Source organism: Tamandua tetradactyla, chromosome 25, assembly GCF_023851605.1.
Source record: "Tamandua tetradactyla isolate mTamTet1 chromosome 25, mTamTet1.pri, whole genome shotgun sequence".
Classification (NCBI taxonomy): Eukaryota; Metazoa; Chordata; class Mammalia; order Pilosa; family Myrmecophagidae; genus Tamandua; species Tamandua tetradactyla.
The window spans coordinates 1,269,175-1,283,268 of record NC_135351.1 but is presented as its reverse complement, the minus strand read 5'-3'; the positions used below and the strand labels follow the sequence as shown (position 1 = coordinate 1,283,268).

General features: G+C 40.3%; 1 protein-coding gene across 1 annotated transcript in view; it reads right to left on the bottom strand.

The window, feature by feature from the left end:
* LOC143668893 (uncharacterized) overlaps positions 1 to 14,084 on the bottom strand; it is a 45,411-nt gene extending 31,327 nt beyond the window's left edge. The window contains exon 1 of the mRNA XM_077143503.1: positions 13,826 to 14,084. The gene's annotated coding sequence lies outside the window, so the exon portion shown is untranslated. The remainder of the gene's footprint in view (positions 1 to 13,825) is intronic.
* Positions 14,085 to 14,094: the final 10 nt, after the last annotated feature.

Here is a 14,094-nt window from a genome sequence, read left to right as displayed (position 1 = left end):
GCAACAGAAGGCACTGAAGGTCTAAAGGCCATATTAAGCCCTATGGTCATTGCTCTAAGACCGTGGGATCCCATCAACAAAGTGAAAGCAGAACCAAGTGGCATGACATGACTTCTGTGTCCAGGAGAGCTATTTACATGCAGAATGCATACAAGTAGGGACTAGCGAACATAACCACAGAAAGTTTAGGCATTTACTAGTGAATTTTAAATATTCAACGATGGCTGCCCACATAGTTTGATGAAAGAAATTCACTTTTGACACAATACGCAATTTGAAGATGCATGTCAGAAATCATTTCATCTTAATTCCTTGGCTACCATCTTGACCAAGTATAGACGACTTACTAAGGGCCTCACTGATTAAGTTTGAGGCGCGATACTGCTAGTCCAATGTGGGACAATTGGAGCATTAAAATAAATAACAATAAGTTAATGGTATATTAAATAAAGTAATATATAAACCCATGATGTCATAACAAATAAACAGGGAGCAGAGCAAACTCTTCACATAACAGAAAGCCAAATAAGAGATAAAGGGGCAGAGCTGGAAATGGAAAACTCACCATTTGGCAACCATCAGAATGGTGGTTGATGCAGGTGAGAATTATCAATGACTGGTGGATGGAGGTTGGATGGGGACCCACAATACTGACATAATCTCAAAGCACGTCCTGATAAAAGATCATTCATTACAAAGCAAAATACTTTTGTGCATGGAGGAACCTGGCAGATATGTCACCTGATTATCAAGTTCATATTACCATGTGTGGGGCAGATGGACCTCTTATCCCCTCTAATGGGCTGCACTGAGAAAAGCACACATCAAAGCTGGGGCATTCCTACTGGGAACGCAGGGCCTGAGACTGCTTAAGAGGAATCACCGGGTAGACCCAGGTTCAGATCATCTGTGCTTATATCTGTCAAAGATGTGAAAGTGAGGGAACATCTCAGGGAGAGTTCCAGACCAAAGTAGACTGGACGGCAATGGAAAAATACTGTAGAGACAGTTTGGGTTAGCTGGGATAGTGGGTCAAAGGTGAAGGTGTCTGTGGATGGGAAGACAACACAACATATTGAAGTAATGTTGATTTCCTGATTTGGGTCTATGTGGTTGTTTCCTAGGAGAGTATCCTTATTTTGAAGAGAAATTCACTGGAGTAATGTTTGTGAAATACTTTTTTGTGTGTAATGGACAAATGTGGTGAAATGGTAACAAGTGGGGACTCTGAGTGAAGACATAAGGACTTCTATGTGTGAACTACTCTTCACAATTTTTACACTTCTAATTTTACTTCAAAATAAATTACTTTTAAAAATGGCCATGTCACAAGGGTGCCATTAAAGCATTCAGAGGCCAACTCTACAGAAATGCAGTTCAACCAAAGCTGCGAAAGGAAGTGCCCTTGCAAGACTGTGATGATAGTAAGCAGGAAATGTGTGACTATTATCTCAGTAGCACTAGGTCTTTGGTGTTCTGAGTGTTTGGGGTGTTTGTGGAAACTGAGGGATACGTGCATTCCACCTTTTCACAGGAATTCCCTTCTGCTGCTGCATGTTCTGAAGAGTGACAGCCCTTTGCCCCAGGCTGAAAGCCACAGACAAGGACATTTACTAACATAACTCCTTCCTCCAAGCGAGGGGCACGTTACTCCAGAATTCTGCTTGAGCTTACTCTCTATGGTGTCAGGAGATGGCTCAGCTCTCAGTTCAGATTTCCTGTATTTGACTGGCTTTTGTCAGTCTGCACATGGGAGGTGTCATGAAAATGGAAGCATGGCCAGAATATGGAGATTGTCTGTCTCTTTATCCTTCAGGAATCTATCTGGAGATATTACTGACCACGGGAGCATGAGGTAAGAACTTGATCATGCCAGGGGTGCGCAAGGTGGAGAAATGCTGGGGCTACAGGATGCTGGGATTTACCCCATGTGCCAAGCTAGCAGGGGAGCAAATGTAATAAGGACACTGCATGCAAATTAACATTTATCAAATATATATATATACATATAAGTAGTTGAAGAAATATACTCCTTTGAAGTAAAAGCTTCCTGAGGCAAATAGGTTACCAATATTTATGGAACTCATCTGTGAGATGCTATACAGGTAAACTTGGGAACAGAGTGTTTGGTGGCCACTAGATGTTCTCTAGTTCAGAGGTATGGCAATGGGCATTCTCTGTTCTGCCAGCACCCTGCACCCTTTGGTGCCTTAAGAAGTTTCAAAAAGAAAAACCGTTTCCAGTTCCAAGTCTGGACATCTGACTGGGCGAGTAGGTCATCAACGTAGAAATGCATCAGGAAATTAATAGGGAGGTTGGAGAACCCCTGGACCTGGCATTAAGGCCCAGCCTGCTTCCAGAATGATCACCTTTATTCTGAACTCAACATCTTTCTGTTTTCTGGGTACCATGTGTATAGAGTTTGAAGCCCTGACCTAAATTTGTCTGCTGAGTATACACCTGGAAAATAAGTAATCCAACAGTTAATCCGTGTTTGATGAAATTAAGTATACCTGTTTAAGAGCCAGCCAGTGTGCCACCTGGATATAGTATGAGTTTAATGCTTGTTTAACTGTTCATTGGTGTGTTAATCATTTAATGTCTGTTAAATAGTTAGTGTGTTCCTTGTGTGTTACTTAAATGTAGCAAGTGTTAAGCATTTGTTTAAATTTGTAAGTTGCTGTGTACCGCATTTACACTATCCAAGTGTTCTAATTGGTTATTAATTATAGAAGTTCTTTAAAATGGGAAATTATAATTCTAATAGCATTCCTGAATATAGCCTTCTGGGTTGCATCTTGAATAATCAGGAAAATTTTAGTTATAAATCTCTGAAAAGCAAAACTTAGTTTATTTCTGTAACACAGTCTGGCCTCAATATAATTTAAAATCAGGACAGAAATGGCCTGAAAATGGCTCTATAGGAAAAAGCATTCTATTACAGTTAAAGCTGTTCTGTAAGAGAGCAGAAATGGAAAGAGATGATGTATGTTCAGTCCTTTGTCTCTCCCAAGAATCGATATTAATAAGAAAATGTAACATTTTGTTTGTAAAAATAAGTGGAGGAAAAAGAATGTCCTCCCTGATTTCAAATCCAGAAAATTCAACAAACTATTAACTCCATCTGCTCCACTTCCACCCTATAACAAAAGGGCCAAGAAATCAGGAAAGGAGGAATACCTTCTACCTCTCCCTCTCCTCTTCAGTATCCTCTTTTATGAGAGGGAAAAGAGCCTGGGATAGAAATGGTCTCCCCTCCCCCGCCTCACAGGATGTGAAATCCAGCCAGGGCTTCTCTCTAAAATCTGCCGCAGAGCCACAGAGAAAAACTTCTACTCTCCAGCAAGTGCCTATAGGAGAAGAGGAATAGGGAGACCCAAGAAGATTTGTGTATGTGCATATCCCATCCTCTACTGGATTTATATAACTGGAAAAATAAGAACCCACTCTATAGAGACGACCAATGAAAATGGACAGTTTAAATGCTTCAATATTTACAGCCTATAACCCAAGTTAGGTTGATATTCTGGCCTTGTTAAATACCTTAAACAGATGAAAAACAGAGAATGGTAATTAAAAAAAAAAAAAAGCAAAGAAGGAAACAGATGGGAACAAGGAAAAAATCTTGGCAACTCAGTGCATGCTGGAGCAAATTTAGCAGTACCAACAAGGGATCCTAAATGGAATCCAAATAATGCAGGTGACTGGGCTAAATGAGAGCATATTATAGTGTATTGTTGCAAGTCTGTGAAAAGGGGTCCCTAAAGCTATCAACTACCAAAAGTTAAATAAAGACAAAGACCAAAGGACAGTCCAACAGCTTTCCTTGAAACAATTTATACTACCTACTGGCATTACACAGACCTAGATCCAAAAAGTCCAGAAAATGCCAAAAATTTTAAAAATACCTTTTATTACTTTAAGTTTTCCTGATAAATGGAGAAAACTACAGAAAATTAACAATAAACTAGGATTGCATATCTCTAGGTTAGTTAAATTTGCTTTTAAAGTTTATAACAGGGACCAAGATAAAAAAGAATGCTACTTTCAACAGCAAGCAGCACTTGAGAATCTATTCCTTAGGAGGCAAATGGCACATCTTGGGGGTCTAATGAACCAAGGACAACCAGGATGAGATAACAGCTAAAAAGTAAAACCGCTGAGCCTTCCATCAAGAGATGGGAAGAATCCTAAAGAATTAGGAAACAACCAATGTACACACTGCAAAAAGAAGCGAACTGGAAGAGGGATGTCTTAGCTGCCCCAAGGGAAAAACCCCAAGAGAAAGTGGAGAACCCAAATTCCAAATGCACCAACAAGATAATAATGCAGCTAACAGGGGCTTGAAGTGAAGGGGCCCAAGGGTTCTACTAGGAAAAAAAAACAAAAAACTTCTTTCAATTTCCCACAAAGAGCCTTGGGTAACAATACAAGTGGAAAAAAATAATTTTCATGTTAATACAGGAGCCATATAGTAAGTGTCAAATTAAAAATCTAATGCGATTTCCAACCAGTCATTACTATAACCAGAGTAATATGTTAAGAAAACAAACCATTTCTGCAGCCACTAAACTGACAAATTGAGACCAAAAATTTAAAGCACAGTTTCTTGTATGTACCAGAATACCCAGTTCCCTTAATGGGAAGAAATCTAACAACCAAGTTAAACACCCAAATAACCTTTTCTCCAGATTATTTGTCATAGATGTGCCTCCAAGACAAGCTTGCGCATTGCAAGCTGCTGTACTGTTCATTGCAAAAAATTAAAAAGACCAGACCATCCCAGAAAAATTCCCGAGTGCCATAAATCCAGTGGTGTGGGCTGATAGTATACTCAAACATGCAAAAACAGTACGATCAGTTCAAGTGAAACTTCAAAAGTCAAATGCTAATACCATGTTAAACAAGGTCCACTTAAGCTAAAATTTGGAGAAGGAATTGCTCCATTAATAGAAACATTTTTAAAGTATCAATTACTACGACCCTGTCAATCTCCATATAAAACTCCAGTACTGGCTGTGCAAAAGTCAGGCACCCTAAATGGGTAGTGATTTGGGCAAGATCTCTGGGCTAACAAACAAACCGTAGGAGACATCTACCCTGGGGTGTCAATTTCATGCACCTTACTTACTACGTTACCTAGAGATCTCTGTTAGTTCACCACCTTAAATTTGAATAATACCTTTCACTGTATACCACTGATCCAGAATCTCAGGAACTGTTTGCTTTTAAATGGAAAAGCCAAGTTATTAACCTTAAACAATTTTGTTGGATTGTTCTTCCAAAAGAATTTAAAAACATTCCCATAACATTTGGAGAAGCGTTAGCCAGAAATTCGAGGAATTTACACTTACATGAAGGAGTATTATTACAGCATGCAAATACTATGCTATAGCAAACTGTACCAAAAAGCCATCAGATAAAAATATTATTCAAATTCTGAGTTTCTTAGCAGACTGAGGTTATGTTTCAAAGTTAAAAGCCCAAATTTTACAAGAATCAGTGAAATATTTAGGTTTTGAGCTATCCAAAAGACAGATAAAACTACTGCCAGATTGGAAAGAGGCTTTAAGCCTGAGTAGCAAGGCATGGGGTATGTTCTAGTTTGCTAGCTGCCGGACTACAATATACCAGAAACGGAATGGCTTTTTAAAAAGGGGAATTTAACAAGTTGCTCATTTACAGTTCTAAGGCCAAGAAAATGTCCCAATTAAAGCAAATCTATAGAAATGTCCAATCAAAGGCATCCATTCAGGGAAAGATACTTTGGTTCAAGAAAGCTGATGAAGTTCAGGGTTTTTCAATCAAGTGAAAAGGCACATGGCAAACACATCAGGGCTTATCTCTCAGTTGGAAGGGCACATGGTGAGCATGGCGTCATCTGCTAGCTTTTTCTCCTGACTTCCTGTCTCATGAAGCTCCCCAGGAGGCGTTTTCCTTCTTCATCTCCAAAGATCGCTGGCTCATGGACTCTCTGCTTCATGGTGCTGCAGCATTCTCTGCTCTGAATCTCCCATTCTCCAAAGTGTTTCCTCTTTTATAGGACTCCAGAAACTTCTCAAGACCCACCCAAATGGGTAGAGACATGTTGTCACCTAATCCAGTTTAACAACCACTCGATTAAATCACATCATCCAGGGAGACGATCTGATTACAGTTTCAAACATACAGTATTGAATAGGGATTATTCTACTTTTATGAAAAGGGATTTTGATTAAAACATGGCTTTTCTAGGGGACATACATCCTTTCAAACCAGCACAGGGTACATTTACAAAAAAAGGCAGTTTCAAGGATTCTTAGGGATGGCAGGATTCTGTAGAATTTGGACTCCTAATTTTTGACGCATAGCAAAACCCTTATATAAAGCCTTTACAGATCTGAGCAAAAGCCTCTAAATTGGATCACTGATTTAAAGAATGCTTTCCAGAAAATAAAAGAGAACTTCTAAGAGCCGCACAGAAAACACTTTTACCTTTTCATACATGAAAAACAACGGATCGGATCAGGAGTGCTTACTCTAATTAAGGAAATGCCTATGTTTCTAGACAGTTAAACAGTACTACCCAAGGATGGCCAGTACGCCTAAAGACTTTAATTGCCACCTGTGACATTCTCAAAAAAAGCTGAAAAATTTACTTTAGGATAACCCACCACTGTGTGCATGCCACACTATATGCTGTCATTGCTAGAAGAGAAAGGTAGATACTCACTGCTGGGAAGTTAAGTGAGTATCAAGCTATTCTACTAGACAATCCTACACATCACTCTAAAAGCTTCTTCTAGTTTGAATCCGGCTACTCACTTCCAGTGGAGAAGGGGAATCTGTGCACGACTGTATACAAAGAGCTGACAGAGTCTATTCCAGCCACCCAGATATGGTTATCAACCTTTAGAACACCCAGACATTGAAATGCACACTGATGGAAGCGGCTTCATGGAAAGAGGACTTCGAAAAGCTGATTATGCAGTGGTAACTCTACAAACAGAACTGGAGAGTGGGGCCCTTTGCCCAGCTATGTCCGAACAACAGGCAGAACTTATTGTGCTCACTAGAGCTGGGAAAGGGACAGTGGGTAAACATATATACAAATTCCAAACCTGCTTTTAATACAGTTCATGCTCATGGGGCCACCTGGAAAGAAAGAGGACTCAATCTCTGGAAAAACAATCAATTAAACATACACACATAATGCTAGCCTTCTTAAAAGCAGTAATGCTGCCTAAAGGTTTCCATAATATATTGTTACAGTCACCAGAAAGGAAAAATGGACTCCATAAAAGGCAACTGAGAGGTGCAAGGGTGGTTCAGTGGTGGAATTCTCGCTTGCCATGTGGGAGACCTGGGTTTGATTTCTGGTCCAGGCACTGCCCAAAAACAAACAAGCAAAACAAAGGAAAAAAAAATTCAACAAATGGTGCTGTAATAACAGGATAATCACACGGAAAAAGAATGAAATGTGACCCCACCACACAGCATAACAAAAAAAAAAAAAAAAAAAAAACCAACTGAATAGCAGATCTAGAAGCAAGAGCAGCAGCCAAACTAAAACCTCCACTCTTGTCATTGGTACTTTCTTTGATGGCAGATAAAAAACTAAAAAATTTCTCCTCAGTATTCAGTCCAAGATTTGCTGACAGCAAAAAAGAATGGGGATCTGACTTTAAAATATTCCACACAAAAGAATGGAGGAAGGATGAATTTATAATGAAGATGAAATAATTTTTATTCCCGAACACTTAATGGAAAGAGTTATTACTTATTTACATCAAAGCACGCATTACGGAAGAGATGCCATGCTATCAGTGGTTGAAAAATTATAAGACCTAAGATGCAAAAAAACATTCAGAAAACAACACAAAATTGTTTTAACCTGTGCTAAAAACAACCCGAAACCTAGGCCTCCACCCCCTATAAAAGCAGTGCAAGCCAGGCGTACAACACCAGGTGAGAACTGACAAACAGACTTTACTACTATGCCAAAAGTATGCAGAAATTATAAGTTACTTCTTGTTTTTGTAGATACCTTTACAGGATGGGAAGAAAAGGCCTTTCCATGCAGGACAGAGGGAGCCTCAGAAGTAACTAAAGCACTCCTGAAGGAAATAATCCCATGGTCTGGGCTCCCATTTTTAATATAAAGTGCTAATGGGGGATAGGGTGGCTTTTACATAAATGTTTTCATAGGTAATGTCAAAAGCACTGAACCTACATTGGAAATTACATGCGTCCTGGAGACCACAATCTACTGGTAAAATGAAGAAGATGGATTATACCATGAAGAAGATGACAGCAAAACTTTGCCAAGAAACTAATCTCTTAGGGGACAAGGCACTCCCAGTGGCTCTGATGCAGGTAAGGGTGGTGCCCACAAGCAGGCTCCTCTTCAGCCCATTTGAAATGACACATGGGAGGCCATTCCTAAAACAAGGTGCCATGTATACCTGGACTGAACAAGCCCAAGAATTAAAAACTAAGAATGTGTTCAGCCACTGGGAGCCACACTAAAGGCAATTCACCACCATGCCTTGGGTCAGCTCTCTTTTCCTAAAGATGGCCCCTGTCATGGTCAGGTTCATGTGTCAACTTGGCCAGGTCTTGGTGCCAGTTCTCTGGTTGGGCAAGTGCTGGACTGTCTGTTGCTATGAGGACATTTCATGGACTTAAATGATGACCACACTGGCTGCATCCACAGCTGATTACATCTGCAATCAGCTAAGGGGAGTGTCTTCTGCAATGAATGACACTTAATCTAATCACTGGAGGGCTTTTAAGGACTCAGAAGAGACAGTCACTCTTCCTGCTTCAGTCAATCAGCCTCTCCTGACAGTTCATTGAGGATCTTCAAGAGAGCTGCCAGTTTGCAGCCTGCCCCACAGACCTTGGACTCTGCATCCCCATGGTTACGTGAGGCACCTGTATAAATTTTATATTTATAGATATCTCCTGCTGATTCTGTTTCTTTAGAGAACCCTAGCTAATATATCCCCTTACATCACTGTAAGTCTAGGGACAGAGTTCTTTTAAAAAAAAAAAAAGAAAAAATCAACATCCAACAAGCCAGCTGGAATCTAAATGGGAGGCATCTATGAAACTATCAACAACTCACTGTTCTGTCAAACTGATGGAAACGAAATCACAGGTGCACACAGTAGGGTGAAAATAGCACCCTTTAGCCAATTTCTCTCTCCTAGACCCCTTCACAGGAGAAACACTGAGAAAATAAGAGCTCCAAAGAAGGAGAGGAAAACAAAAGACCTCTGGCAAGCAGATATCAATGCAAATCCTTGGGAGATTTAAAATACATCTTCAGGAAAGCACTTATTTTAAATATTAGAACACTTATTTTATCTGAATACTATTACATATACATGGTCAAACAGATTGGTTATTTCCTAAATTATTAAGCTCTGACAGGCATGCACTTGTGCCTTGTTTTGTATCTCTGGTATTATATAGCCCAAGGAGCTGATATATCAAACGCTTATGTTTTTTTATAATGCACATTCCTATGCAGCTTTTACACATCAATTTGATTGCTGGGCATGTGGTCAATTACTATGTCTAATGTTTCCAGGTTGCCCTGGTGGATATCACCCCTCCAGAGAGGTGACTGGAAAGAAAGAATAAGAAATAATTAAATTTAAAAATTAATTAAAAAGATGCAAGAACCAAGAGGGATTCTAGATACCACAAACGTAACTCACGCAGATTAAAAAAAAAAAGTTAATTACCCCAGGACATTGAATTTCTTTTTCATAGAACATAACAGAAGAGGGGGCTATTTCAACATGCTAAACATTTAGATGACAAGGCTGAGTATTTAAGAAAAAAAGAGGCATTTGGAACTGTGGGATGGCATGGCATGGCTAACGCCTGGGTATGGTAGATTAAGCCAGAGAGCCCTCTCCATTGGGAAAAATGAACCACTCAGAATGACACAATTCTTTCAATACAAGGTAAATGAGATGGCTCCCTCCAGAGAAATGTATCCAAACCATAAAATTACTGGAAAGTGACTGGTTCGGGACAGAATGGTTTAACAGACCTAATGTTTGCTGGGTAGCTCTGCATGGAACCAGGGGTACTATGACCTGGTTACCCCCAGGATGGACAGACAGATGCACTTTAGGATGGCCACGGAATCAAGGAAGTAGTCACAAAACTTCACCACTGGGAGCAAATCTATCATTATTAAAAGCTCGATGGGCCCGATCGGTATTACATTGGTATGATTACCCAGCTGCTATATTTCTGCCTTCATTAAGCATAAAAGATATACTTAAGACAGAGGCACTGAACAATTTTACACAACAAGCCTTAAATGGCAGCCTCAACAGTTGATGTCTTTTAAATACTGAAGTGACCCTAACGCATAAAGCAGAACTGCAAAATCAAATGGCTTTTGCTGTCTTGACAGCTTCGCAGGGTAGGACATGTGCTATAATAAACACTGAAAGTTGTACCCATATACCTTATAAATCTGACCATGTAACTAAAGTGTTCAAACATATGGAAATTCAAAGAATTAACTGATCACATTGATGCCACAGACACCACTTCCACCTCAAGACATTTAATTTATTTAGCTGGCTTCCTACAGGAATAGGACTCTGATTTTAAGCAGGACTAAGATATTACTATTAATAATTACAATATACTCATCTTTAAATTATGTCTCTCTTATCCCAGCCCTGCTGTAACCAAAATCCAGGAAAAGTCTTAATAATCCAAAAAGAAAACACTAAAGTTAAAAAATACGTACAACTGAAATCTAAGTAGTTCCATTTCCTCAATCCTTAGGATTGATGTCCCTTTGTCAGCCAGAAGCAGCCCAGGGTGGTCACTGTCCGAGATATCCCTCAAGATGGGCAATGGTCAAGCAACAGGAAGAAGTTGTAAGCGAGAAGTTAGGAATTAACAAATTACTATGATTACTAAATCATTATATAGAAATTTATTTTTACTTTTTAAGTGTATTAAAATACCATGAAATCTCTGAATTGTAACCCAGCTGCTTTGATCTCTAATAGTGATATAGCCTTTATCTTGTGCCCTTGTGATTATAAAACCTAGTTACTAACCCTTATCTGTACCCATTTTATCCATTATAATCTAATGACCCTGATCTTTGATAATTGCATATAACCTTTACATTGTGCCCATGTGTTCTAGTTTGCTAGCTGCTGGAATGCAATATATCAGAAACAGAATGGCTTTTGAAAAGGGGGACTTCATTAAATTGCAAGTTTACTGTTCTAAGGCCATGAAAATGTCCCAGTTAAAGCAAGTCTATAAAAATGTCCAAATTAAGGCACCAAGAAGAGGTTACCTTTACTCAAGAAAGGCTGATGAACTACAGGGTTTCTCTCTCAACTGGAAAGGCACATGGTGACATCTGTTAGCTTTCTCTCCAGGCTTCTTGTTTCATGGAGCTCCCCCCAGGATATTTTCCTTCTTCATCTTCAAAGCTCTTTGGCTGCATGGGCTCTGGCTCTCGTCATTCTGAAGCTTTCTCCAAATGCTTCCTCTTTTAAAGGATTCCAGTAAACTAATCAAGATCCAACTGGAATAGGTAGCCACATCTCCGTGGAGATAATCTAATCAAATTTCCAGCCTATAGTGCTGAATAGGGATTCAAAGTAGTGGTTGCTCCCACAAGATTGGATTAGGGTTAGGATATGGCTTTTCTAGGGTGCATAAGTCCTTTCAAACCAGCACCTTGTAGTTGTAAAAACCTTGTGACTAACCTTCACTTGTACCCAGTTATCCAGTTTTTCAACTTTAGAGTCTTATGACTACTAAAGACAGCCCCTCGTTTATTACCGAAGCGTGATGGGTCAGCCCGGAACTAACTCACCTAGAGTCCAAAGCTAACTTGATAAGTAAGACTGGCTCTAATCAAAATGGGCACACCTGACATGCACAGTAGCTTAGATTTTAACCTAGAAGTCACCTACACCTTATTATGACACTAGGAATTAAGCCCATTATCATATTAAAGCTGCCATTTACTTACATAGTTCTGGGACAAAAATGCAACCAATCTGCACATGCTCAGTAATTAGACTACCTCTAATGATATCATCTGTTGCCATTGTACTGATTATCCTAAAACCTGCCCATTTTTTAATGTATAAAACAATCAAAATTACTGCAGTTCAGGGAGACAGATTTCCAGGCCAACAGGCCATCTGCTCTCTTCCTTTGTGTCTAGTAACAAGCTGTTTCTCTCTTTGAAACCCTCGTGTCTCAGGAATTGGTCCTTTGAGTGCACAGGCAAAAAAATCCACTGCTTTTGTCCGGTAAACAGAACCAAGACAAGGTAATTAATAAAGCTCAACAGAAATCCTGGTAATATATAAAGATGGATGGTTATTAGAAGGTCTGTCTCTTGCTTACTACAAGAGAAAGTTACTTGGAAAGTATATTTGATCATTGTAAAATTTAACAAGACGAATACATGTTCAAATTTGAAAGTAAAGCGAAAAAAAGGAAAGAATTTGAGGAAGATTCATTACCAGATGAAAATATGATTATGGGAATGCGGCATATAAAAATTGAGATTCTGGATGTCCTAATTTCACCCAATGGAGACATGCAAAATTAAACTAAGTGCTCTCATATTTTTGAATATTTAACATGAAAATTTTAAATTCAGTGACTACATATGCTTTACAAAAGCAGTCACTGACTTGGCTCTTAAATATACTAAGAACTTAATTCCTCAGGAAATTTCATCTTAGATAGTTTTAAGCAGAACACATCAGTAGGTATAAAAACCACTATCATAGGGAAGTTCCTCAAAACTGATTCCTTTAGTACATGAATTTTAGACAGTAACAATTTATCCTAATTTGAAGGTGGCATATAAATATATATTGAAATTCAGGTAACATAAAATTAGCCACTTTAAAGCCTACAGTTCAGTAGTATTTAGGACATTGCCCTGCAGAGCAAGTGTCACTTTTATCCATCTATCTGTGTGTATATGTATTTTACAGTCAGCCAAGCGAGGCTGTGGGGGGAGACAATGCTAAACAGCTTAACAATAACCCACAACTCTAGGACCAACCTCGTATATTTTTTATACAGTAAAAGGCACAGAGAAACGAAAGGCATTTCAGTAAGCTGAGCTTAAAAATAATTTAATATCACCACTGAGTCATGAGAAATTGTCCAAGGTGGCAATATTCTCGTTTAAAATCAAGATAAATTAAGAAGTACACTTCAAAAAGCTTATAGAAGAGCTCGCTTCTTTTAAAGTCTTGAATACTAAAGTTTGGATTTAACATTTAAAATAAGATTTAAAATTAAAATAATATTGGGAGTTGTCATAAAACCCATACTTGCACTTTTTCAACACTTTCTCAGCCATGTTAGCACTGCAGGAGAAACCACTAAAAAGGAATAAGCGTGTACATGTAGGGACATCACTCGCCCTTTCCCCTCCGCTCCCATATTGCTCAGCCAGGACGGGCCTGTCCCCAACTTCTCCGAATGGAAGGTTCCAGTGGTTCGCAGGTTCACTTCTGCACTGTAGGTGCCCCCCACTTTCTCTGAATCTCTATCAGGACTGTCTCCAGGAACAGCCCTAAATGCACGGAAAATCCTGCACAGCATGCCAGGATTTCGAGCAGGCAAACCCCTGAAGGAACGCGAACTCCGGATAAATGAGGTCTGCCGGGAGCTGCACGAGAACGAGTGAACCCCACCGGAATCAGGTAGGGAGCGAGAGCCCGGGCTCGCCATGTCCGAAACCCTTCCGGGAGGGGCCCTGCGCGACCCCGCCTCCCGCCGGGCTCAGACCCAGCTTCGTACTCACCGAGGGCACCTCCCGGCTGCTCCCGGGCACCCAGCCGCGTCCTCACGGCGGGGGCGGCGCCAGGGAACCGGACCCCGAGTCGCGCGGGGATGCAAGTGCGCCCCGTGTCCGCCCTCCGGCCGGACCAGGACGAGAGAGCGCAGAGTCCTCGATGCCCGCGAGCCGCGGCGGGAGGTGGCGCGAGCACGGGCGGCAGAAAAGGCCTCGGGCACCGGGGACCCGCCAGCTGCGCAGGGGCGGGGGCGTCGCTCCGCTGCGCGCGTCGGGCC